General features: G+C 41.6%; 1 protein-coding gene across 1 annotated transcript in view; it reads right to left on the bottom strand.

The window, feature by feature from the left end:
• MACC1 (MET transcriptional regulator MACC1) overlaps positions 1 to 6088 on the bottom strand; it is a 69365-nt gene extending 63277 nt beyond the window's left edge. Inside the window, exon 1 of the mRNA XM_045828464.1 lies at positions 6063 to 6088. The gene's annotated coding sequence lies outside the window, so the exon portion shown is untranslated. The remainder of the gene's footprint in view (positions 1 to 6062) is intronic.
• Between the last annotated feature and the right edge of the window lie 18659 nt (positions 6089 to 24747).

The raw sequence follows: 24747 nt of genomic DNA, 5'->3' as shown, positions 1-24747 counted from the left end.
CCCAGTCCTCTTATAACAGATTTCATGCCTTGGACACTGTTGTGTGTATACGTGTGTTCACATGGCAACACTGCCTTCCTATTTGAAGGCAAGACCTTATTTTATTCCCAACTCACTAACTCAGTAATTTACACGTAGAGGTGTCTGGTAAACAATGGATGCAACAATGAAGATATTAACTCTAAGCTGGATTTTAATACCTAATGCAACCTTTACCTGTCTCAGAAAACATTTGCACTTTAAAACTCTTGGGATACTGTTACCACAATCCCCCTGTGGTGTAGTGTGATAAGGCCCCCCCAACCTTTATTTGCAGAAAAGTAAAGTATTAAATCTACTAGTAGAACCTGACAGCATCTGAAATGAAAGCTCTCAGGGATCAGTACGAATTGTTTCACCAGCTCTGCCTCCCAGTGAGTGGCCCTCCGTACCTCAGCTGCATCTTGGGGAACTGGCCTTGCCCTTGTCTATGATTTTTTGATCACCAGCTCCAGCATTTCTGGGTTCCTTCCCCTTTTATCTAGCCTCCTGGCTCTGATGTCAAAACTCTGCCCTTTGCACTCCTTTAAATAGTTTAATCACTGATCTTCCCCCACCAACCCCTCCGGCACTCCCCACCCCTGCACCCTGCCAGCAAAGGGAATTCTCTCCGAAGTTGGTTCCTCAAACCTCGGCTTCTCCGGGCTTCTCCTGGGCCTCACTCACTCAGCTGTGTCTTCAAGCCACCAGCCACTGGAAGAAGCAACCTTCTAGATATTGCTGACACAAAACAAGGTTCCTGTGGACCCTCGGACTTGAAGACAGGCTGGTATAAATGGCTACTGTTCGGACAGTGCCCCCAACTCTTCTCTGTTACATCGTGAGGACTCCTAGCCCCTAACCGGCCTGTGTGAGTAGAATCTAAACTATCTAAACTGGGGCATGGGTTCATCCTCAGCACACGGTGCAGGGTTGCTTCCTTAAGGAAGTCTTTTTTGACCCTTTCCTTGCCCCTTACACGTTTCTTGCACTGATTTATACAGTTGTCTGGCCAGGTTGACACTTGGTTCATTTCTCCGCTGAAATCATGATCATTTGCAACCACGAGATTCATTGTACCTCAACAATAACTAAAACAGGGACATCGGTTAATTCCTGACAGACGTGAAAGGGGCACAGAGAGCTGGTCCCTCCCACCCCAGTATGTGAGGAGAAGAAAGCTCGAGGGTGAAGGGAGCTCTCAGGGGGTTCAGCAGAAGCACGCTGCAGGTTCTGAAGAGTGAGATCTGTGGGGAGCAGGGCCTCTGCTCTGATCTGTGTTTGGCCGCTCGCACTTCACCGTGGCACTCTTTGCCCAGCCGGGAGACTCCCACACCCATCGGTGTGGGAATGTGAAGGTGCCAAGAGGGCCAGTGGACCGGCCAACGCTAAGGGTCAGGGCAAAGAAGCTACACTGTGCCTTCACGACTCCAAAAAAAATGACGGGAATCATCCACAGTGGATGGCACTTGCGCACGGCGTTCCAGAAAGGCACACTGGTCCGGCACCAGAATCAAACCAGACTCCTCCACAGCAGGGGACCAGCCGGGACCATACTGCCATATGACTGTTATCCCACCACACACTCAGATACCAAGTTGGAGAGAAACCAGGCAAGGGGGGTGGGGGGAGAAAGTGAAAGACTGAGAATTAAAAAGGACTCACCCAAAAGATCGTGTAAGCTAAAAGAGACTGTGATGGACTAAGTTGTGAGTTTAAAATCTGCTTCACCCAGCTGCACTCTAATGGCGGCAGGCAGCATGGAAGCTGCAGTGCCAGAGACTCACTGTCAGGCCAGCCTGGGAGACAAGGGAGAAGCCAAGCACTTAGAATGGCTAATCAGACACCACTCTCAGGGACCTGGAATTAGGAACTGGCGACACAAAGAAGCCGAGACAGAGAGAGCCCTGTACCCAGGTGGACAGAGGCAGCTGTGCAAACAACGTCCTGCTCTGGATGTGGCAGTCGCGGCCGTGGAGAGTCCAGTCCCAGACTTAGGGTGATGGTCACACAAACGGGTGGTTTCTAGAGCTTAGCAGAAACAACTAATTTATCCAGTAGCTTTACTGTATTTGGGCAGCTGCTCTGGCTTCACAAGCTTTGTGCCTAATTCTCCAGCCTTCCCAGCAATTGTGGAACTGCAGCTGGATGTATTGTTTTTTGATTTATATTAGCCAAAATCATTTACTATTGCTTGGAGCTAAAAACACTGACACACCTAACATAGCCTTTACCTCATTGTAACAGGTAGCACCTCTGCCCACCCCACTATATTTAGATTCCCTCAGATCAAGGACTGGATCTTACTTCATCTCTATCCAAAAGCTCCACAGTGCCTGGCCAGAGTACATATGCATTGATCTAAATTGGAATGGCCAGTAAAATAAAGAAGTCTTGCTTAAACTTCCTTCTAACTTAAAATTATCTGACCACACAGAAGCTCTCAGCTGCTTATTAATGCAGAGGTAATTTTTTTTCTCTTAATGCCACAGCTCATTGAAAATTTAGACTTTACCCCCTATCTTTATCCAGTAGGGAGCAAAGCAAGTGACCATTTGCACCCAAAGGGGGAAATCAAACACACAAACAGTGGTTTAAATATGCCCAGGGAGTTACATAATAATAAAAAGGGGATTTTCCTGGTATCCTTCAATGACCTATGTTAAATGTCATTCATGTTCAGTCCCTGCAGTACAAATATACCAGAAAGAGCAATAGGAAACAGCCACACCCCCCGCGTGCTCAGATTTTTTTCCAGTGTGAGGTTATCTTGAAAAGAGAAAGGCCACACTTGCAACCTTAAAAGAAAGTTCCCCTTGGAGTTTTTCTCTGTCCTGTTTCAGTATGTATTGGCTCTCAGACCCCTGGGTTGTCTGCCTATGACATCCGTTTTCTGCTTCACTTTGTCCCTGAGTCATGATCACACTGTGACTTTCTAAAAATAGTTAATAACTGTGCCATTTACCAGTTAATTTCAGTGAATAGCTCAAATTATAGTGAAATGTTAGGGCCCAAGTTAATTCAGGTCAGAGTGATCTTGTTTTCCTGGATTAAGAAAGTGAGCCAAGTTGTTCTCACAGTTTCATATTTTCCTTCATTACATCTTTCTGGCTCTTTACTGAACCATAGGATGAATCATCCATAAATTGACCCCCGGTTTAGAAGTTCATTGGTGTTCTCTTTCTTTTGTTGCTTTCAGTCTAACACAAGGAATTACATGCCAATTCTGCATGACCAGAGATGTTTCCATGCTGCCCTTTTGCTATACGGATGGACAACAGAGAACCCTCTGTGCAGCTTTTGCTAGACCGCCCACATCTCCAGCTCCTCAGCGTGGACCCCCTCCCCCCGGCAACAGCAGCAGGTCGAGCCCCCTCAAGTCGCATCTTTCTGATCCCGTCCTCACATTAGTCCTCTTCCCCTCTTTCTCTCTTGCCTCTTTCCTTCTTTCCTCCCTTTTTAACAACAGCGAAAAGAACTATGCAAAGGGCTCACTGATTACATTGGGACCCCTAGTAACCCAGGACACTACCCACCCCTCTTAAAGTACAGACCTTTAATCCCATCTGCAAAGTCCCCTTTGCCATGCCAGGTAACATATTCACATGTCCCGGGAATTAGGATGTGGACATCTTTGAGGGGCCTTTATTTCGGCCACTGCACTGCGTTTCTACCTCAGGAAATTCTCTATATAGTATGTTAGGGGTGGAGTTGGGTCCTGTACAAACTTCCCATTAGAGTTGAGATATAATACTTTTATGTGCACACAGAACCAGTATTAGGAGAATATATATAATCAAAGAGGCATTAAAAAGTCCCTGTGTCCTCCAAACATCACCTGTCTCTGCTCTGTCACCATTATTTCCTAAGAGACCCATGAATCATTTCTAAACGTGATGTGCTCTCAAGAGCAATTCCATTAAGTTAAGTAAGATGATATTAAAACCGAAATACACCTTAGGAGGGTTCCCAGTGCAAGAACTCATCAACCAACATTTTAGTAGGGGTTAGTTTATGAAACGGGCAGAGTGGGAGAAGGAGAAAGGAGCATTGTATTGAGGAGGAATTTGCCTGTATCAGAAAGACTATGAGAAGTGCCTCTCACACCCGCGTGAAAAAGGAGTGTCTTCCCATCTCATGAAAGACTCTAGTGACAGACATACAAGTAATTTCTCACGCCTATAACAGGACTCTACTGTCTTGACTGACCACTGATGATTAATCGTAGGTAACTGGATTGAAAATTCAAGTCCAAACCAAAGCTGGCCAAATGCAGGCTCGACCAGGATTTTTCAAACCATATGTCAGACCTGACTTTTGGTCATGAATCAATTCATCATCATTTCTAAGTGAAAATGGAATATGTGGAAATGGAACAGAACAGAAGGGGTAAAATGGAGTAAACAGTATAAAAATATGTTAGAATAGATTTGAAGGCATTTGACTAAAAAGGGTCAGTGTTGTGTCATGAGTGTTTGTTTCAGTGTGTGTGTGTGTGTGTGTGTGTGTGTGTGAGCATATGTTTGTGTATCTGTTTGAGTCCTGGGTCAAACACAAAATGTTTTCATTTCTGTGGGCAAATCCGAAAGCTACAGAGCTAAATGGGGGTCTTATTAAGTATTCTGGCACCAGAGCTATGCACTGTCAGGGTTTTGTGTTTTTTTAATATCAGATAGTAACTAACTCACCAATCAAATCATGTCTTTTATGACCTGCAAATGAAAACCTTCAAACAGATGCATAGGCTGTGGAGTGCTGCAACATCAGATAAACTCTTGACAAGACGGAAAATGGAAACCACAAAATAGTTAAAAACCTGAGTAATATGTAGAGACCGTGGGAGGAGTGCACAGCAGAGTGGAGGGCTGGTGACTGGTGGTGACTGCAGAAAGACTGACTGAAAGAAGCAGAATAAGAGAAAGGCTAGTCACAGGAATGGCAGAACCACAGAGTTCAGAAGCATTCATAAATTTATAAGGGCAAGGCGTGATGAGTTGTTAGTCATTCATACATTCTGCAAATACTTACTGAGTGCTCACTAGGTGCCGGAGATTGTTCTAAGAGCTGGCCACACTGCAGTGAAGGAAACAGACTCAAATCCATGCCTTCAGGGGGTCTACATTCTACCAAGTTGTACCCTAAACTGTGCTTGAGTTCTTTTTGACTATACAAATGTCACAGTGATTTCCTGTGCTCCCTTACTTTGTTCTCTGTCCTTTCAACATCCTCATCATTGTATTTCTTGCGACATGAAAGAGCTTAATTAATGTGACCCACATTAATTGTGGGTGACATTAGAGATGATGACTTAGAGTTTTGCCAAAGGCTGCTTCTAAATGTTAAAAAGATCTCACTTGGAAGGGGACAAAGTAAGAGCACTTCCTTTACTGCAGATAGACAGCTTTGGAACAAAAAAAGACTGACGTAAGTTAAATATGATGAAGGTTTCATCACTGTTTCCAGTTTACTTATTTACTTATTTCTTTATTTAGTGAGTTACATTTTAAATTAACTTATTTGTTTTTGTCCCAACAAATGATTCTCTTTTTAAAGAACCAAGAATTACCTTTTAGTCAAAACTGGCCTAGTTCTTCAGTAGCCCTCACTGCAGACCACTTCTGCCTTTTCAGGGAACACGCAACATCGATCACCACTTGCTTTCCTTTGTATTTTCTTTTCTGTTCTATCCTTTTCTCTCATTGGAATCCCTCCTTACTCACACATCCCTCAAGTCTCCCCCATTTTACAACGACGACAACCCTTTACATCATTCTCCAGCAACCATGACAACGTTTGCTCCCCATCATTGATAAGCTCTTGACAGAATCTCTCTCTGTACACTTGGTGTCAGTTTCCGTATCTTCTCACGCCTCAGCCCTCCCTTTCTACTCTGACTTCTGCCTCCATCCAGTTCTCCTTACAGTCCATGGATTTTTCCCAAGCTTCACCTTTCTTGATCTCTCAGCACATTTTAACACTTAAGCCAGTCAGAATGACCTAGATTATGCTGCAGAACAGAAACAGCTCTAAAACCTCAGACTTACCATGACAGAAGTTTCTTTCTTGCTCACTCTGCCTGAGGACTTGTAGGCGGGCTTGCAGAAGGGCTTTGTTTATCTTAGTCACTCAGGGCTTTAGACCTTCAGAGAGGCCTCGATCTGGAACATTGCCCATTGTACTGGTAGAGGGAGAGCCTGATAAATGTCATATAGGTGAGTACAGAGTGTGCCCAGAATCAACACACATTCTTTTTGCATGTAAGTCTTCAGCCCAAACTAAACACAGGGCCACGCGCACCCATGGTCAGCTAGGAAGTCGTGTTACCATCAGTCCCTGTCAGGTTTGCCTCCTAAAAGTAACTAATCCCATCATCCTCTGTCCGCACTCACTGACTGTCACTGCCCTGCTCCAAACTACCCACATCCCTCACTGGGAATTAAACAATACCCTAACTGGCCTCTCCTTACCCAATCTTAATGTTCTTAAATCCATTCTTTGTGTTGAATATGGAGTTTTTTTCCCAAAATGTAAATATAATGCCCCACCTTAAAATTTTTAAGTAGCTTTACCCTGCTGTCAGGGTAACACTAAAATCCCTATTTGGCCAGTAAGGCCCTCCATGCTCTCTTAACCCCTTTCCTGTCTGTCCATTCACAATAATTTACTCCTCTCCAGAGGAAACTTTTTGTAGTTCCTGCAATTTTCCAAGTTTTCTTCTTCTACCAAAGAGTCTGCACACTTCCTCTAAGTGGAATAATCCCTCTGCTCTTTCCCTTTATATCTTGCTCATCCACAGGAAAGCCTTCCTTTGGGCATTTATACAAAGTTTTCAATTCCATGATGCTTTTTGTGAATGATCCATATGTGTTGTTCAGGTGAGCTCCACAAGGCGGGAGCCTATGGCTGCGTGTCTTCATCATTATTTTCCCAGCTGCCAGCACGGGGTCTGGGATACAGCAGATGTGTGTCAAACACAGTTTAAGTGTATGAATGGAAAATCTCCTACTTCTTTGTTTATTCAATTTTAGTGGAGTCAATATTCATATCTTTGTTCAAAGTTGCTCAAAAAGCAAAAGAAGGAAAGAGGGAGTGAGGTCCTTATCACTAGAAAATATATCAATAAATATTTTTTCAGGAATAGATGAGAACTTTGCTAAAATGTACTTGCTTTAAGACTATTAGTGATGACCTCCCTCATAAAGGAGGCACAGTTGCTCTTCTCTCTACAGTTACATCTCATGCACCGACTCCTAAGGTGACACTAGAGATAGAGACTAGACACAATTCCAGACAACCATTTCCATTTTAAAAAACTAACTGGAATACTGTTGTAGTGGTTTCTTCCCTTCATAGTTCAGAAAAAATTTGTACATTTCTAAAATAAGAGTTTTAAGTCATGAATGCCATACTGAATACAGGCCTATGGATTTCACTGAATTTCTGGGAAATGGAATTAAGTAACCCTTTGCACAAGTGATTAAAGTAATGTGTCACCCTACATTTCAAGCTGATAATTTAAGGTAGTCATTCTAAGAATTAAAGCTGCCAGTATAAAGGAAATAATTTATCTCAATTTGGACATATATTAAGTCTTTTAAGTTATTAAGGTTTCCCTGGTGGGATTTTAAATGCTGTCCTACATATATGTTTCTTCATACTTAAAGGGGATAATTTGCATGTGAAATTGAGTAATTAAGTTTTCAACAATGGACAAGGTGGAAATTTTACATTTTTCAGATGCAAATCCATGTTTAAGGTCTATGCGTGATCAAGAAAGCATTTTAAAGTGGACATGGCAAAGAGAACTTCAATATATCTAAGGAAGACAAAATATCAAATACATTTCAGACTAAATTCAGAGAGATATTACATTAATATTCTGTGTAATTAAATTACTCTGTACTTTCTTTTGCACTTTAAAGCATTAACTTCTTGGAGATACCTTAGTGAATTCTGGTGCTATTATGAAAACATTTTTGCTCTATTATTTTTGCCTATAAAATAGATGTCAAAATGTATTAAATAGATTTGATCCTATTCCATTCATTTTTGCAGACGACTAAATCATTTCCTCATTATTTAGGCAAGGCCTTAATGAAAAACATATTAATGATACACTCCTAGGTATCATGAAAGTTATTAGAAAGGTGCTAAGGTACAGTCTAAAGAGAGATTCTTACCATCAAGAGGTTACTTAGAATTTCTCAGGTTAAGACTACCTTCATTTTGCAAATACGTATGTATTTATTTATGTACAATAAATAAATACATACAATGCTACACAACAATGCGGCAAGCACTGCAACCAAATGATACTCAAAGGATTTAGTGGGTGAACCAGGCTGGACCCTGAGTGTCCGGCTTTTAATTCACTGTTTTTTCTACTTTACCATAATTCCATTTAATATAATCTCATTTCTGGAATATCAATGTTCCAACACTCTGGACAATATAATACCACTTATCTTTAAATAAATGTTTTGTATAAGTAGTTAGAGGGAACCATTTAGTAAAAAGGAAAAACATCATTTTCAAAAAAAGCATGTGAGGATCAAAAACATTTTAGGGAAATGCTTTAGGATTCCAAAGAAGAAATTCAGCAGAGAAAAGTCCCTTTCACATTCATTGGCGGGCAGATGAAAGTAAAAGTTCCGAAATCTCAGAGAGCTCTGGAGCTTATTTGGGTACATTTGCCTGTAAACCACATAATATGCAAGAATATTTCTGGACAATTTAATGGTCTTCAGAGAAAAGTCTGTGGTGTCACCACACAATTTCCTTTTATATTCATGCTGCTAATATTGATTTGCCTATTTGTCTCTCTCCTGACCAACTTTCCCAACACCACTGAGAATGTGGATGTATCAGAGAAATACTAGATTTGCAAGTAATTTTCAAAGATTCTTTTCACACATAATCTATTTGGGCAGACAGTGGAGTGGAATTGGGGGATGAACAGATCCTTGTCTGAATAGACTGTCATGCTATATTTTAACAACTGAAAACTATAGAGAACATGACTATTGTCACAGAAAAATCATCTCTGTTCATGCTGTTATGACATTTTCCAGGAGATGAAAATGCAGTTTTTCCCTGACTAACAGAAGTCCAGACCTGCTGGATGACAGGGCAATTCTCCTCCACAGTCACCCTCCACCTTTCCTTTCCCAACTGGGCACTGACCCCGGGACTCTCAGATTGCCCTAGACAGGAGTCTCCTGACATGGATCTGGAGTAACTAGCAAATCACCAGTGTCTAGTGGCTTCCATTAACATTGTATTTCCAAGCTCCTGAATGTTAAGGAGACTTTTATGGAGTGGTCTAAGAACCTAACCACTATTTCAAATAGTATTTCTTTGAGAGGTTGCATTCCCAGTTCCAAAAAATTGGCTTATGCAGTTCATAAGGATTTTTTAAGATTTTATTTACTTATTTTTAGAGAGGGAAGGGAGGGAGAAAGAGAGAGAGAGAGAGAAACATCAATGTGTGGTTGCTGGGGGCCGTGGCCTGCAACCCAGGCATGTGCCCTGACTGGGAATAGAACCTGCAACACTTTGGTTCACAGCCCATGCTCAATCCACTGAGCTATGCCAGCCAGGGCTAGTTCATAAAGATTTTTAAAAGTATACATGGTTTAAGCTTGAGGAATATGTGAATAATAGCAATAAAGGTGTGAAAGTGGTTTGAAGGAGTAGATGGCATTTCTGACCATTCTTCAAATACCTGTGGAATTTGACAATTTTGCTATAGTAGATAAAACACTGGCATAGAAATTCAATCACCTGGATTCACATCCCAGCTCTTCCACTTACTGCATAATATGACCTTGACTCAAGGTAGTGAATCTGAGCCACACCTTTCTCAGCAGGAAATGGGTATGATTCCCATCCTACCACGTCCCGGGCTGTGAAGCAGCAGAGGACAGTTACAAGACTATGACTTCATACAGAGACACATGGAGGTTTGCATTTTACCTCCCCCATTTACCATGTTAGAGAACGAGTCTGAGTTTCAGTTCCTTCCCTTTTGGGATTTGGGGGAGGATTCGAATTATTATGTGCCGAACATGTCCTGGGCCAAGAAATAATTGCAATGGTCATAAGAGATGTGGAAGGTGCTTTAAAATGGTAGAGTGGTAGTGAATACAAAGTGTTATGTAGTTAAACATATGAATATGTACAGCCATAATGCAATTTAGATCACAGCCTGAAATCACAATGTATACCCAACTTGATGCTTGTTTGCTATCTGTGTGCCTGACCACAATAATTGGATTCAGGCCATACGAAGTCAGGGTTTTTGTCTGCCTTGATTATGGCTTTATTTCCAGTCCCTGCAGCAGTGTCTGGTGCTCAGTAATATAATAATGCTTGCATAGCACGCCCGTGCCATGCATCTCATCTACATAACAACCCATGAGCTAGGTGCTGTGATTAGCCTCAATTTACGGTTAAGGAAACTGTGGCGTTGATCGATCTCCCAGCCAGCAAAGAGCAGAGTCAGGACTTGAACTCAGGCTGGCTCCAGAGTCCATTCTCCTAAAGGCTACAATTTACTGACTATACATATTTGTTGAATAAGTGAACGAACCACCATCTTCTTCTATAATTGTCTGACAATAACTAAACCATAAAAACATTAAGGGTACGATGTCAGTTAAGCTCATTTTATGAAGAAGGGTTATCAATTCCTTTTGCCTTCATAGAGAGACCAAGAAAACCTCCTTGGAGCATTAAAGAGAAAATGGGCCCATTTTCTAAACATGCCTGAGGCCAGGCTGCACAGGGCATTGAGGCGCAAAGAGGCTGCCCACTGAGTCTTAGCAGGCTTTGGGTAAAACAACTTGGGGCGCTTTCTCCTCCAGTTCAACCCCACAGGACACATTCATCTTCTGCCTCTGGTAAGCTGTGGGGGTAAACCATGTTGAATGGACGAGTCTGGCATGTGGGGCCCTATCCCCCAGGGAACAGACCCCAAGGAAGCTGCTGCAGCTAATTTCAAATCTAGGAAGTAAAAATCACACTTCCTCGATTGTATTCTCACAGCACCAGTCTGAGGGCTCATGCACCTTTGGCCTTTTCATCTTCTCTAGTGAGAAGTAAGCACTCTCGAGCCTTGACAGTGCTTGCCTGCAAGGTCAGCTGTGAAAAAGCTGTGTGGCCTTACAGAATACAAACTCCTCAACCTCGGTTTCCTTAATAATAACTGTATTTTCTGAATTGGAGGTCTGTTCTGTGTCAATGTGAAATCATACATCAGTAACTATAAATTGCTAGGCAAACGTAAATAAGAGCGGTGCTTTCTTAGATATCGAGGGAGGTGAAATGACGTAATGGGTAAAGGCGGGGGGCAGGCCCAGCACTGCCTGTTCCAAACCTGGCTCATAATCCCCGTGATCTCGGACCTTCCTGTGTCTAAAAGTGATGGCAATAATACCTTATCATTAGAAGTTTGCAAATGCGAAGAGAGTTAACACATGGAATGTTCCTACAACGGTGTCTGGCATGTTACGACAATGTCTTAATAGATGTTAATTGCTGTTTATAAAATTGACATACATTACTTAAATATAAATGTTTATGAGGTTTCCTTCCATGCCTAATAAATATTTACATTCTGTAAACTCTTCCTGGTTTATTTTGCCTTCATTCATCATCTGAATATGAATGTCTTTTACATTTATAAATAACTCTTAATCATCTCAATTTTGAATATTCATAAAGGACCCTTAAGTTCTCAAAAACATAATAATTTGTTCTTTTTTGAGGCCTGTATCTGGCTCCTGTGTTCTATGAAGGACCCAGATGCTCAGATGAGAGTGAACCTAATGACTTAGAGAATTTACATCTCAATCATACAATTCATCATCCTTATTCAAGCTTATTAGAGCTTTCTGTTGCAGTTTAATGCATCGGCTGGGAGGGTGGGGCAAATGGAGGCTTGGATAACATGCTAAATTGATATTTACAATTTGATTATTCTAAAAAGCCTTGGAATCTATTACCAGTGAATGTCTGTGGTCAACTTTATCTGTACATTAGCAACATTCTTTAGGTCTGAATTGTATGTCCAACTATTTCTAGGAACTAGTACCTGGATGTTCATTAGGAAACTTAACTGTGTTATTATAAAATTAGCTTCCCTTCCAAAATTGCGTGTCTGTTCTGGCCTCCATCTTAGTAATGGTACCATCATTCACTCTGTTATGTGGCTACCATCTGAGCATCGTCGACTCCTCTCTCTCACTCCACAAGTCCTCTTGATACTGCCGCCAAATATTTCTGGTGTTTATCCTTCACTTTCTAGTCCCTCCCCTTTTGTAGATTAGGTGCTTATGGCTATCTGTGGGCTGGAGTTAGTGGCACCTACGTAGGCTCCTTGCCTTCCATATCTTATGTTAGTTTTTTTAAAATATTTCATTGTTTTCTTAAGCACAGATAAAATAGTATTACAGAGTAAAATCAGCTATATTTTTTGAACCTAGGAATATTTTATGATTTTTGTCTTGGACCATGGAGAAAAATTTCCGTAATACTTTATGCCAAAAATAACTTACATTCTGATCATATCACCTCCCTGCTCAAAGGTTTCAAAAGCTCCTTTTTACACAGAGTGTAATGTTGAAGTTCCTCCTCAGTGTGGCATCCAGGACACTTCGCAGTCTGAATCAGCACACACTTCCTGCCCATCGGAGCCGTTCAGTCCACACGCCCTCTACTCTCGTCAGATGGGACCCCTCATTCCTTGTATGCAAGTTTGCATTTGTTCATACAACTTTGTCCTTGCTCGATTTGTTCTTTCTGCCTTTCTTTCCCATCTTTGTTCATGCTTCAAAAACTATTCATTCTTCTAAAGAGTCTCCTTCTCAGGGAAATCTACCTGACATTTCCTTCCTTTTTGAGGGACACATTTCTGTGTTGTCATGGCAATAGAATAGCCATTACCACATTATTTTAAAATTATTGTTAAAGTGTTCATGTTTATTAAGCTACATTATCAGCTTATTATGGAAAAAAAAAGGTGTTTCTTGCCTCTGGGCCCTCGATTCTCAGATGCAGTGCCTGAGGCAAAGGGAACCTACAAACATTTAATTGGGAAGCATAGTCTCAAGGAAGTACAGTGAAGGGGAAAGTAAAATGACTGTAGAAAAAGAGTGAAGCAAATACCATATGATTTGTTACTGAATCAGACCAGGCCACCTCAAAAAAAGAAAGGTGAATAATGAATCTATTTACTCCCCTCTTCTCTCTTTCATGAGTCAAGTCGCCCAGAGGGCATTAACTCCCATACCTCCAAAATGTGTTGCCTGCATGCTTTGGGCAGCCACTGGGTGAGCCCGAGCCTCCATGGGTACAGCCAGATTCAACCAGGAGCTGGAGGTGAGCTGAAGTCTCCCATCAGTCCTGGCCTCAGCTCCTGCCAGGGGAGGCAGAGACAACTGCTGTTGCTCAAAAATCAGGGAGTGACTTGATGGCCTTGATGACTAGAGGAAAAGTGCAAGCCATAAGAAGACAGGTGAGGCCCTGGCTGGCGTAGCTTAGTGGATTGAGCGCGGGCTGCAAACCAAATTGTCCAGGTTCAATTCCCAGTCAGGGTACATTCTTGGGTTGCAGGCCACAGCCCTCAGCATCCGTACATTGATGTTTCTCTCTCTCTCTCTCTTTCTCCCTCCCTTCCCTCTCTAAAAATAAATAAAGAAAATCTTTTTAAAAAAGAAGAAGACAGGTGATGCCAAACGTGTCTCGGTGGTGGGGACACATGAACTGGGCCCAACCCCCTTCTCCTCGCGCCCTGGTGCATAACACAGTTAATGTGTAGTAAGTGCTCACTGCATGGGGAACGGTGCGGTCATCGTCTTCACCACTGTCAAATGTCTCCCAAGGCAAAGCCAGCTTCCTGACATTTTACATGGGAATACAACTGCAGAGAAGTAATGTGTGTTGGTTATCACTCAGGGCTAAATACCCTATGAAGACCCTTTTTCTTCTGCATGTGACTCTTTTATTCTGATCTTCCCAATATTATATAACAAGTATTCCTGACACCTTTATTTTATAGCTGAAGAAACGGAGGTAGTAAATTTCTTATCCAAGGTCACATAGCTATTAAGTCAGAGAGTCAGGATTCCAATCCAGGTGGCCTAACTCGAGTCCTAACTTCCCCAAATATGCTCTCCAGCCCCACAACACATTCCCCGACACCCACACGCAACCCCACTGAAGGAGGTCAGTACTGAGGTCAGCGATGATCACGGCTGGCAGCATTCCTCATACAGAAAAGACACAATGACTCAGCAACCTCCTCTCCAAAGCCTGCAGCAGCACACAGCGTCACAACCCTCCTCAAATCCAGCATGGGGCAAACATGTCCTGACATTCAGTCATAAGAATTCCTCACTAGAGAGCCAACACTCTCTAGTAGGGAATTAACCTTTTTAATTCCCAGGTTAAAATAGGACAAACAACTGATCCAAGCTGCTTCTTCAGAATCCTAGTCTGGCAATGTCTGTGGACTGACTGCAGTTGAGTCACAGGGGTCTGTTTACCCTCTTCCTGAGGCGGGCGTGGGATGCACTCTGCCTGTGGGTGGGTTTCTCCCGTGTAATTGAATTTCTCTGGCCATGGGACATTGCCTGCCTTTCCCCTCCCAGGATGGCGGCTGGGCTGCCCCCACCTAAGCCCTGTCCCAATTGCGGGGAAGGAAACGGTGCAGTGATTTCAGTGCTCACTAAGCACTTCATCAGCCCAGGGGTCTGATCCCTGTCACATTTCCATACAGCTCTCCAGGAGAAGCAGATTTAATCTCAGAAACATTGACTAAAAGAAGCCATTCATTGTACCTGAAGACTGATTATAGCTTTGTTTGATGTGCAAAATGTGCCTCTCTTAACAGCCTCCATGAATCCTGTATTTCCACCTCTATGTTACAGAGCAAAAATTTTACCAAGCCGCTACCTGAGTCCTATTCTTGCCCTTTCCAATAGTAAACATGTCTCAATACGTGCAAGAAACACAAAAGTGTTGTGGCTGGATTCAGAAAGAATTTATGTGTGTGTGTGTGTGTGTGTGTGTGTGTGTACGTGCATGCATGTGCATGTGCGTGCATGTGCATGTGTGTGTGTACATATATCAGCTTCTTTATGTGACCAAACAAGATAGTAAAAGTCTGGGTACAAATCTCAATTACTAAAGGGCTGCAGGAATTCCAGACCTCCTACATTCCTAGCTTTATTGGAAATAATCTGCAGAATGACAAATTGAGGAGGTACAGCCTTATCGTGAAGTGTTTAATGTTTAAGCCACATCCTGTGTACCCCCATTACACCCTACATAACACAGATGCGGGTCAGAGCCCAGGTTCCCACACTGCTGCTAGCGGACTGCAAATTCCCAGTCCCTCGAACCCTCATTTGCCCCCCTGAAAAATGGAAATAATAAAGGTACTTACTTTCTAAGACCATTGTACAGGTTAAATAACTGTATTTATAAAGCACTTAGCATGTCTAACTCAAAAATATTTGACAATTATCACATATGTAGGTAGATACCAGAGATTCCTTAAAAATATATACTGACTTAGATTTGTTTTGCCCGCTGTCTTTGTCAATAATGTTTAAGATCTTAAAGACAAGTAAGGAAACAAGGAACTGAAAGTCAACTCAATTAATATGAATAAAGAATTTTTAAAGGAAACATTAGCATCTTATTGAAAACAAAAATTTTTTAATGAACAAACACAGAAGTGGTTGAAGTTCTGGAAATTTAAGGGGTCTGAACTAAAAAGCTGTGAATAAATCTTCAAACCTAGAGAATCCTAGAGACTAGATGGGGAGAAAAATAGAAAAAGCCCACGACAGAGAATATTAAGGAAGTTACAGGATATGTGAAAAGAATTAGCACAAAATGGCATGGGGATTTAAATAGATGAAAGAGTTTCAAAAGAACATTTCCTTCATCTATTTAAATAAATATACATTGCATGTTTAGTATATGCAAGGCTCTAGAGAAAACAGGGTGATGCAACATGTTCTCTGCCTTTAAGAGAACTTCAATACCATAACAGGGTTAGGTTATTATAGCGGAAATCCATGCAAGGAAAGGGGAGGGAGCACCTCCACCTGCTTGGCAAGGGGCTGGCAAGGTCAGTGGTAACTGGCTGGGTAGAATGAAAGGCAGGGCATCCCTGGCAGACAGACCTGTGTGCACAAAGCCACAGAGGCTTATAATAACCTGGCACGCTTAAGGAACTGCAAGTGTGAGGCTGGGCTGAGGTACACAGTGTGAACCAAAGAGCGGGCAGTAGTTTTTCCTTTAGGGCCTTTGCATGCTCCGTGCGCTCCGTTCAGAAGGCTCACTCGGCTGCGCTGCATGCCCGGGTTCTAGCCCTTCACATCTCAGCTTAAACGTCACATCCCTAGAGAAGGTTCTCAAACCATACAGCTCAATTAAGCCACCCTGTCACTCTCTGGCAAACAACCCCACTTTCATTCTGTGAATAGACTTTATTAATATTTTTTTAAATTTCCCTTATGGGCTACTCTGTTTATTTGTTTACCAACAATTTGTCCTTAGTAGTGCTTCCAAAGCAGGTGCCTGTCTTGTTCACCGCAGCATCCTCGCTGCCTATAATCCCGCCTACCACAAAGTAGACAACAAACGTGGGGCTCATTAATGAAGTACTCTGGGCATGTAATCAAGGGACAGAGTCTGAGGGATTTGTAAGCCAGCAAAAGACTGTGTGCATTCCATAGGTGAAGAGGAAAGACTGATGATTAATGAGTAGAAAAATGTATATACTTGATTTCTTGTTAGAAGTTCACTTTTTGGGTTACATAGAAAATGCACTTCAGACTAGCTTGAAATCTACCGAAGTAACCCAGGACATTTACAGTGAAGGACCAAAGAAACTGCTGATTAAAAACAATTTAGAACTGAATGGTCCCGAGGGTGAGGAGACCTGAGGGTGTGGGGAGAATCTAGAGTGGCTCTCAGGTTCACTCAGTTGAGAACTGGGTTTTCTAAGTTTTAGGGAAGTCAGTAGTGCCCCAAGGACATGCAAACAGAGGAAAAGCTGTGGCAATGTAAAGTCACTGGTGAAATTCCAGAGCACAGATTGGGGGAGGGGGGGGATAAGTCTCATCTGCTACCAATAGTGAATGAACAGTGATGGCTGTTAGCGGCTGCTTCTGTTTTCACCTCAGTTCTGCCTTGCCATGAGGGGATTCTCACAGACACGTGTGAATACACGGCCGACTGGAGCATGCTTTGTCCACGCCAGCTTCCTGTAGTCGCCCCTCAGGCCAATAAGTACACACAACAGCAGCAGCAAGAAGTACTTCAGAAGCAGCACAAGAAGTGCAGGAAGAAAGCATGTGGTCAACTGGACAGAGAATTCCAGAGTCCTGGGTTCCTGGTTAAGTGGGTGTCATGGGCTCTGCCTGGTCCATCCCCATGGCCTTGAAGATGCCTTGACCAATGGGAAGAACACACAGCAGGAGGAGGACAAGAGCAAGGGGTCCAGGGCAGAGGTCACTTCTAGCTGGGTCTAAAAAGGATACATTGAAGGAGAAACTCCCCAATTTATCTCCTGTCATCCTGAAACGCCACAAAAGTAAAAGTAAAAAGTCTCCCTCCCCAGAATTCCCAAACAAGTCTGGTCACAAGCCCATCCTGTTGCAGGCACCAATCACTTTGGCCAGGAGGAATGTGATCAACTATTTGACCTAAACAGGGTCCTCTGCTCCCTGGGGGAGGGGTGTGAACCCCATGATCTGAGAAGGGGGAGGTGGTGGGTCCTAGGTGGAATGAGGTGAAAGGACAATGAATGCATGACTTTCATGCATGCATGCAGATGGACATGAAGCCAGACTCCAGGGTGTTATGGAGTGGAAAGCAGAAAGGAATTGCAATGAAGAAGCAGCATGAAGTGGCCATGAAAAGAAAGGAAAAACATAATTACAGCAAAAAAAACAGGGGTAAGGTCTGATGATAGTTTTGCAAGTTAGGGGAACTCTGCATGTTTGAGTGTAGAGGAGAGCTTAAAACTGGAAAGTACACATAACGCTTGTGGTTAAAAAGGGGGAAGGGATGGTTGAGAGAATGGGAAGAGACTAGTCAAAGAATATGTATGAATGACCCGTGGACAAGGACAACAGTGTGGGGATTGGCTGCGGGGGCGGGGGCTGAGCAAAGGAGGACAAAGAGGGGGAAACTGGGACAACATTTAGAATAAACAAGAACTTTTAGAAAACTAGATTCTGATTCAGCAGGTCTGGGGGTGGAGCTTGTATTTTGCATTTCAAACAAGCTCCAAGGTGACCCTGCTGCTTCAGGGACCTCACCCTGAGAAGCAAGAATATAGAGAATTAAGTATCAGAGAAAGAATTGGATTGAGGAGAGACAAAAACCATAGATTTACAGACAGTGTTCCCCTCTGGCCCCTTATAGGAGCCATGTCCCCAGCAGACAGGCACAAGGCAGTATTGTGGGGTAATCTGGGCACATTCCAATGTTCTTTGGAGAATATTCTGACTAGAGGCTCACCTACTATAAGCATAAAACAGAAAGGTTGATCCTGTTACTCTCTTGTCTTTCCTATGTCCACACTCAATAAAAACATGGCTTTCGTGTGTGTGTGTGTGTGTGTGTGTGTGTGTGTGTACACATGTGTGTCCTTAGGGCATGTGTGCATGTGTGTGTATGTGTATATATTGAATTCTTTTGACAACGTAGAGGCTGACCATATTTTCAATCACATTGTTAGTGGTTCCTCACGAGTTAATTTTCAATCAGTCATATAAAGAATGAAACTGAGTTAGAGATTCATAAAGCCTTCATTCTATACCTCAGAGGTCTGAAAAGCATATAAATTTGCCAAGTAATGAGGTGTCAGCATCTTGGGGTGACAATATTAAAAAGTACCTCGTTAAAATAAGGAAGTAATAATTAGTGAAAATCTATTTCTGTCATTTTTGAACTGAAACAAAAATTACATCATTTTTCCACAGATATTGACCTCAGCAATGACTTCACTGAAACACTAAGTGGGGTATTGTCATGACAAACATTTTCAATAAAGCCTTTTAATTGAAGTTTCAAAGTGCTAGTTTATAATAACTTTCCCATCCCCAGTGTCTCAATTTACCGTTGGAAAATAACATTCTTGCAAGTATAAAATGTGTAGCCTATGATTTTACCTTGATATATTAGTCTTCAGAGAGTATTCTGGAAATACAATTTGTCCCTTAGTATCTTGACTACCTGGTAAAATTTGAGAATTTTTTTCCTCTTGCCTCCTCCTGGATCTTCAGTTCATTTAATGCTCATCTCATTGTCTTGAAAACAAGAAAGTATAATAGAAATCATAGGAATAGGTCTTTGAAACCTGTTGTTTTGTCTCTGCAACTAAATTTTTCTAAATCTACCTAAAGCTACTTAATCCCCCTCCCCCTGTATCTCCTGCCTCCCACGTAAAGTCTTTCATTTCCTTTGTCTGGACTTCTTTTTTTTTTCCTAGCTTCATCTGTGCCCTTTTATTTACTTAGGTTTTCTTATTTTGAAAGAAACTTAATCCCACAGAATAGTTGCAAGTACATGTGAAAATCTCCCCCCAACCCCACCACCTCTAGTTGTTCAACTAGAGGGTAACTTGCTAGCATCACGCCCGTCACCCCTGAACACGCTAGCGCATCTTCCCTAGAAACAGGGACATTGTTCTACACAAACCGGTATCCAACCACTCTCATCAGAAACACTCACACATTACTACCATCTAATTGCCAAATTCCAACTAGAGTTTTAATAGTTGCAATAACATCTTTTATAGCAAAAAGATCAATCCAGCATCATACTGTATGTGTTAAGTTGTCATGTTTCATTAGTGTTCTTCAGTGTGAAGCAGTTCCTCAGTCTTTCCTTGACTTTTATGACTTTGACACTTTTGAAGATTGTAAGCCTGTTATTCCCTTTCTTTATGATTGCCTTTTTCAAGACTGTCCCCAATTCATTTTCCCATCTCAGCTTATATGTCACCCCTTCAGAGAGGTTTTCTTGATCTCTCCTCCAAAAAGTGATATTCCGTTGTCCTCTTTCATAGCCCCTACTTAATCCATCAGAGTAATACTCAGAATTTATCTGTATTTGTTTATGTGTCTTCTGTCTCCTCTTTAGAATGTCCAAGCTCAGTGCGTAAGCTCAGTGAGATATTTTCCCTTGTTTATGGTTTTAAGCCTGAAGCAAGCATATATCGCATACATTTACGCTCATGAAATGTGTTAAATGATTATAGGAAGCAGGAACGTTCCATAAGCTCTCCTAAACTGAGAATTCGCTCTGTGGTTTTTGTGTATTTCACACGTGGAGTTCCACACTCGGTGTAAAGTAGATGTGCACTAAATATCGGTTGAGTTAATGGATGCGTCAACAGAGAAATGCTTGCAAATGGGAATAATTTCACTCCTAGAAGCCACAGACGAAAGAAGAAGCAGGGCCCAGAAATTCATGCTATACAGCTCACATACCCACCAACCACAAGTACCCTTTTAATTCTGGTTGATATTTGTAAGGCTTTTCCCTGGTCTTTCCAAACACAATCTACAAATGCTTTGCTGAACTTACTTGTCTAAAAAAACTCCTGCAAGGAAAAAATTATCTAATTTTCTCCAAGGTTTCAGTTTACATCAACCATGTTCTACTTCTCTGGAAGAGTAGAGAGATACTTAGAAAAACAGCGTTCTTTCGCCACGCCAGGCTGCTTTCCTCCTGATCACGACCAGTGACCTCCCTCGGACATTCTGTGCCTCATACTTCATAGAGTTCTTTTTTTTTCCATGACTCTCCACTTAGAACCTGATCCGGAAGTATATTTTTAAGAAATAAAAAACTCATTCAGATGGCTATGTTTAAGATTTGAGGCTGCTCTGTTTGGGTGGCTCAATTGGTTGGAGCATCCTGAACACCAAAAGGTGGTGGGTTCAATTCCCGGTCAGGGCACATACCTAGGTTGTGTATTTGATATCAAGTTGGGGCACATATGGGAGGCAACTGATCAATATTTCTCTCTCACATCAATGTCTGTCTGTCCCTCTATCTCTCTCTCTTCCCCACTTTCTTCCCTCTCTCAAATCAATAAAAACATATTCTCAGATGATAATTAAAAAAAAAAGACTTGAGGCCTAAGTCCACTTGCTAGGAGCCATGTCTGGCTCCCCTGAGTACGTGTATAACCTTCAGCAAAATGTTTAACCTCTTTAGGACACCTACCTGCAACACGAAGATAATAATGTTTAACTCCTCTGGGTAGTGCGACTCAGTGGATTAAGCATCAGCCTGCGAACCAAAGGGTCGCTGGTTCCATTCCCAGTGAGGGCACATGCCTTGGTTGCAGGCCAGGTCCCCAGTGTGGGGCACTCCAGGGGCAACCACATATTGATGTTTCTCTCCTTCTCTTTCTCCCTCCTTTCCCCTGTCTCTAAAAATAAATAAATAAAATCTTTAAAAAAATAGGAAAAAAATAATGTTTACCTCATGGGGGTTTTGTTTTCATTCAAGGAAATAACTCACGTAAAGTACTTCATATATGTACTATACCAGGAAGTTATTAGTGATTAGTACTTCCTTGTGTCTGGGACATAGTCAGGGCTCGATACTAGCCATTACCAACTGGATGTTCTTTTTTTTTCAATTGTCGAGGGAAATTCCCAGGTATTTGCAAAAAGTGGTAGTCAGGGGGAGAAAACATTTGCCACTTGCCTTTGTGTCCATTAGGAGTTATGAACACCATCATTTTCTCTCCTAATAAAAGAGGATGAGAGAGAGCATAAGAGGAAACGTACCTCTTTGCAGCACACTGGAATTCCCCAGGGATAGGAAAGCTTCTTCACAGTCGTGCTGAGGACCGTGTGTGTGTTCTGTTTTGCAAAGTCATTTTGTAGTATTTTTTTCTATATCTCTTGGCCTTTCAAAGTTTGCCTCAACAGTTAGATAGGTTAACACTGTCAGCTGACAGTGTCTTTGAAATCAGTTGAAGTAAAATGGAACCACACACACTGAAAAGAGATACAGCTGTTAAAATAGCATTTTAACAATTCATCAGAAAAGCCATTCTCACCATAAGCTCACTAACACACTTTGTGTTTGTATGTTCATGAGTATGTGAATACACTAAATTAAGTCCAAGTGTCAAGATGGATAAAAGCATACCTTCTGTTTATACTTTCCCCCAAATACATCAGTTCCATTTTCACTTGAAAAAGAATCACAAACAACCCATTCACAAAGTCATTTTCTAATATACCCCATCTTTCTATCCTGCTTTAAATACCTATTATTACATTACAGATTTGTCAGTTTATTTACTGTCCAGCCCCCCCTTATTAGAATTTAAGCCCTGTGAAGGCAAGGAACTTGTCCATTTCATTCATAGCTGTATCTGTAGCACATAATAGGTGCTCAATAAATATTTGTGGGGTGAATAAATATGCCTTTAAAATTTGTGAAATATTGAGGTGCTATATTTATATGCAGAGCACAGATGCTAGTCAAATAAATCACTGGTTGAACTCAATACAAGGAACAATGTGGTATGGCATGAATATTATTAGCCTGGAGATCTAGATTTTAGACTTGGTTCTGCAACTGAATGTGAGAATTTAGGCAAAAAGTACGTGGTTTTATATCTTCCATTGGTGATTTGGATGATAACAGAAGCCCTTTCTCTGCTGTGCTTCATTCAGTTCACTAAAAATTCTACCTTGTTGATTGCCTATTAGCAGACTCAGATTTTTTTATTTTATGGACTGGGGGGGCTAGGGGGTGGGAAGCAGATGGGGGCCATGGAAAGACACTCAGTGTCTTCAAACAAAGCTTGACACCTAGGAAGTTATCGATGGCCAGCAGGGAGAAAGGCAGGAAAAGCAATGAGGTAATTCTGCTACGCAGTTATGATCTACAAAATATCTGAGTTTCCTTTTTTGCATCTCTGTTCTGTACAATAAAACTGGTAAGTATTCAAAGCAGAATCTCATTAAAATTATAGAAAATAATGAAGCTGTTTATAGTACAAGTATTTAAAATATATGGTTATTAATTTATAACTTGAAGTATTGCTAATTTAGCTTTTTAATTAAGGCTTATGGAAACATAAAAATAAGTATATGAAAATATAGACCTAATTCCTCCCATTTATTATCCCATTTGGTTCAGATTGCAATTCGTTTTCATAATTGGCCTCCTTCACCAGAAAGCTCAATGAAAAGCCAGGAAGGTAAGATAAGGAGGCCCTTGTTTGTCATATGGACAAATCTGTATTTCATATTGCAGGCCAGTTGTTTTCAAATTAAGAGTCCTCTCAGCACCTGCTGGGAAACAAATTCTTCTTAGCTTTTACCTGTGTAGGCTTCCCCTTAATATTTCCTTTACAGAAAAAAAAGTTTCAAAACCTCTGTTACAGGTAATGAGCCCGTGAAAGGCTTTTGTTTGTTTGTTTAGAGTAATGGGAACAGACTTACGATTTAAGAAATCATTAGCTAGATCTTCAGTGAAGGTGGAAAAACCCCAAGGTCAGACCCTGAGAATAATTAGGTTGGCAAGGTGAGAGATTTGGGGAGCACATCCCAAGATGGCAGCAGGGACAGAAAGTTAGTGCTCTCCACCTCCCTGGAGTAAATGAATGAACTCAAGATTAAGAAAGAGCTGATTAGGATTAGTCCCAGGCCTCAGCTTGAGTTTTTACATATACAAAGATACTCTTCCCTAGGATAAGGAGTAAAAGAGAAAGATCAGTCTTTAGTGCAAAAGTATGGGTTGAATTTGACGAACTGTAGTCCACATAAATATGTGTATTTAGGGGTTGGGCATAAAAGTGTGGGGCAAGAAAAAAAGATCTCGACTAAAGATGCAGCTTTGGGAGCCAGTGGCATAGGAGTGTGTCTTTAGCTGTAAGTATGTAGCAGATCCATCAAAGAAGAGGCTAGTACATGAAAGTCCAAAAATAAAATGTGTTTTACTTTACTTAAGGGATAGGCAGAAGGGAAATTGGTGGAAAAAATATATAAAAAAACTAGGTAAGAAGGGAAACAAAAACTAGGAGATTGTCGTTTCACATGAGGGAACAGAAGTTTCAAGGAGAGGGCCAAACACTGTGGAAAGGTCAAAGAAGAAAAGACCAAGGAGGCTTTGTTGAATTTGGCCATGTATATCTTCTTAGAGGCCTCAGCTAACTTGAGTCTACTGGTGGAATGGTGAATGCAGAGTGAGAAAGTCAGAAATTCACTGAATGGATAAGAAGGTACTAGGGTTCCATTAGGAGTGAACTTCAAGAGCAAAAATAATGATTTATGTGTGAAGATTTTGTTAGAGGCTTCAAGAAAGTCCCCGTGGCTATGGGGAAATACCAGCGAGTATAAAATTGCTTCTTACCTAAGAGACCAGTGCCATCTTATAGAGAAGAGGTATTGGTTGTGAGGACCACAGGATTTAGAAAGGAAAGTGCAAAGTTTTGGAGTAAAAAAGCAAATTGATAGACTTCAGTTAATAACTGATTTAACGTTGTCCATTCATTCTGGGTTTGTTTCATTATGTTGCCATGATTGTAGAAAATCAGATCAGACTACTGAGGAATTCCAGAGTCGAAATACCACATAAGGGCCACAGCCAGGAAAGTTGGTACCAGAATTTGGCAAATCTCTGTGCTCTCTCTTGAAAGCGGAAGAAACAATGAAGCATTCTGAA

Source organism: Phyllostomus hastatus, unplaced genomic scaffold (assembly GCF_019186645.2).
Source record: "Phyllostomus hastatus isolate PE091 unplaced genomic scaffold, TTU_PhHast_1.1 phas_scaffold_78, whole genome shotgun sequence".
Classification (NCBI taxonomy): Eukaryota; Metazoa; Chordata; class Mammalia; order Chiroptera; family Phyllostomidae; genus Phyllostomus; species Phyllostomus hastatus.
This window is presented reverse-complemented; position numbering and strand designations above follow the sequence as displayed.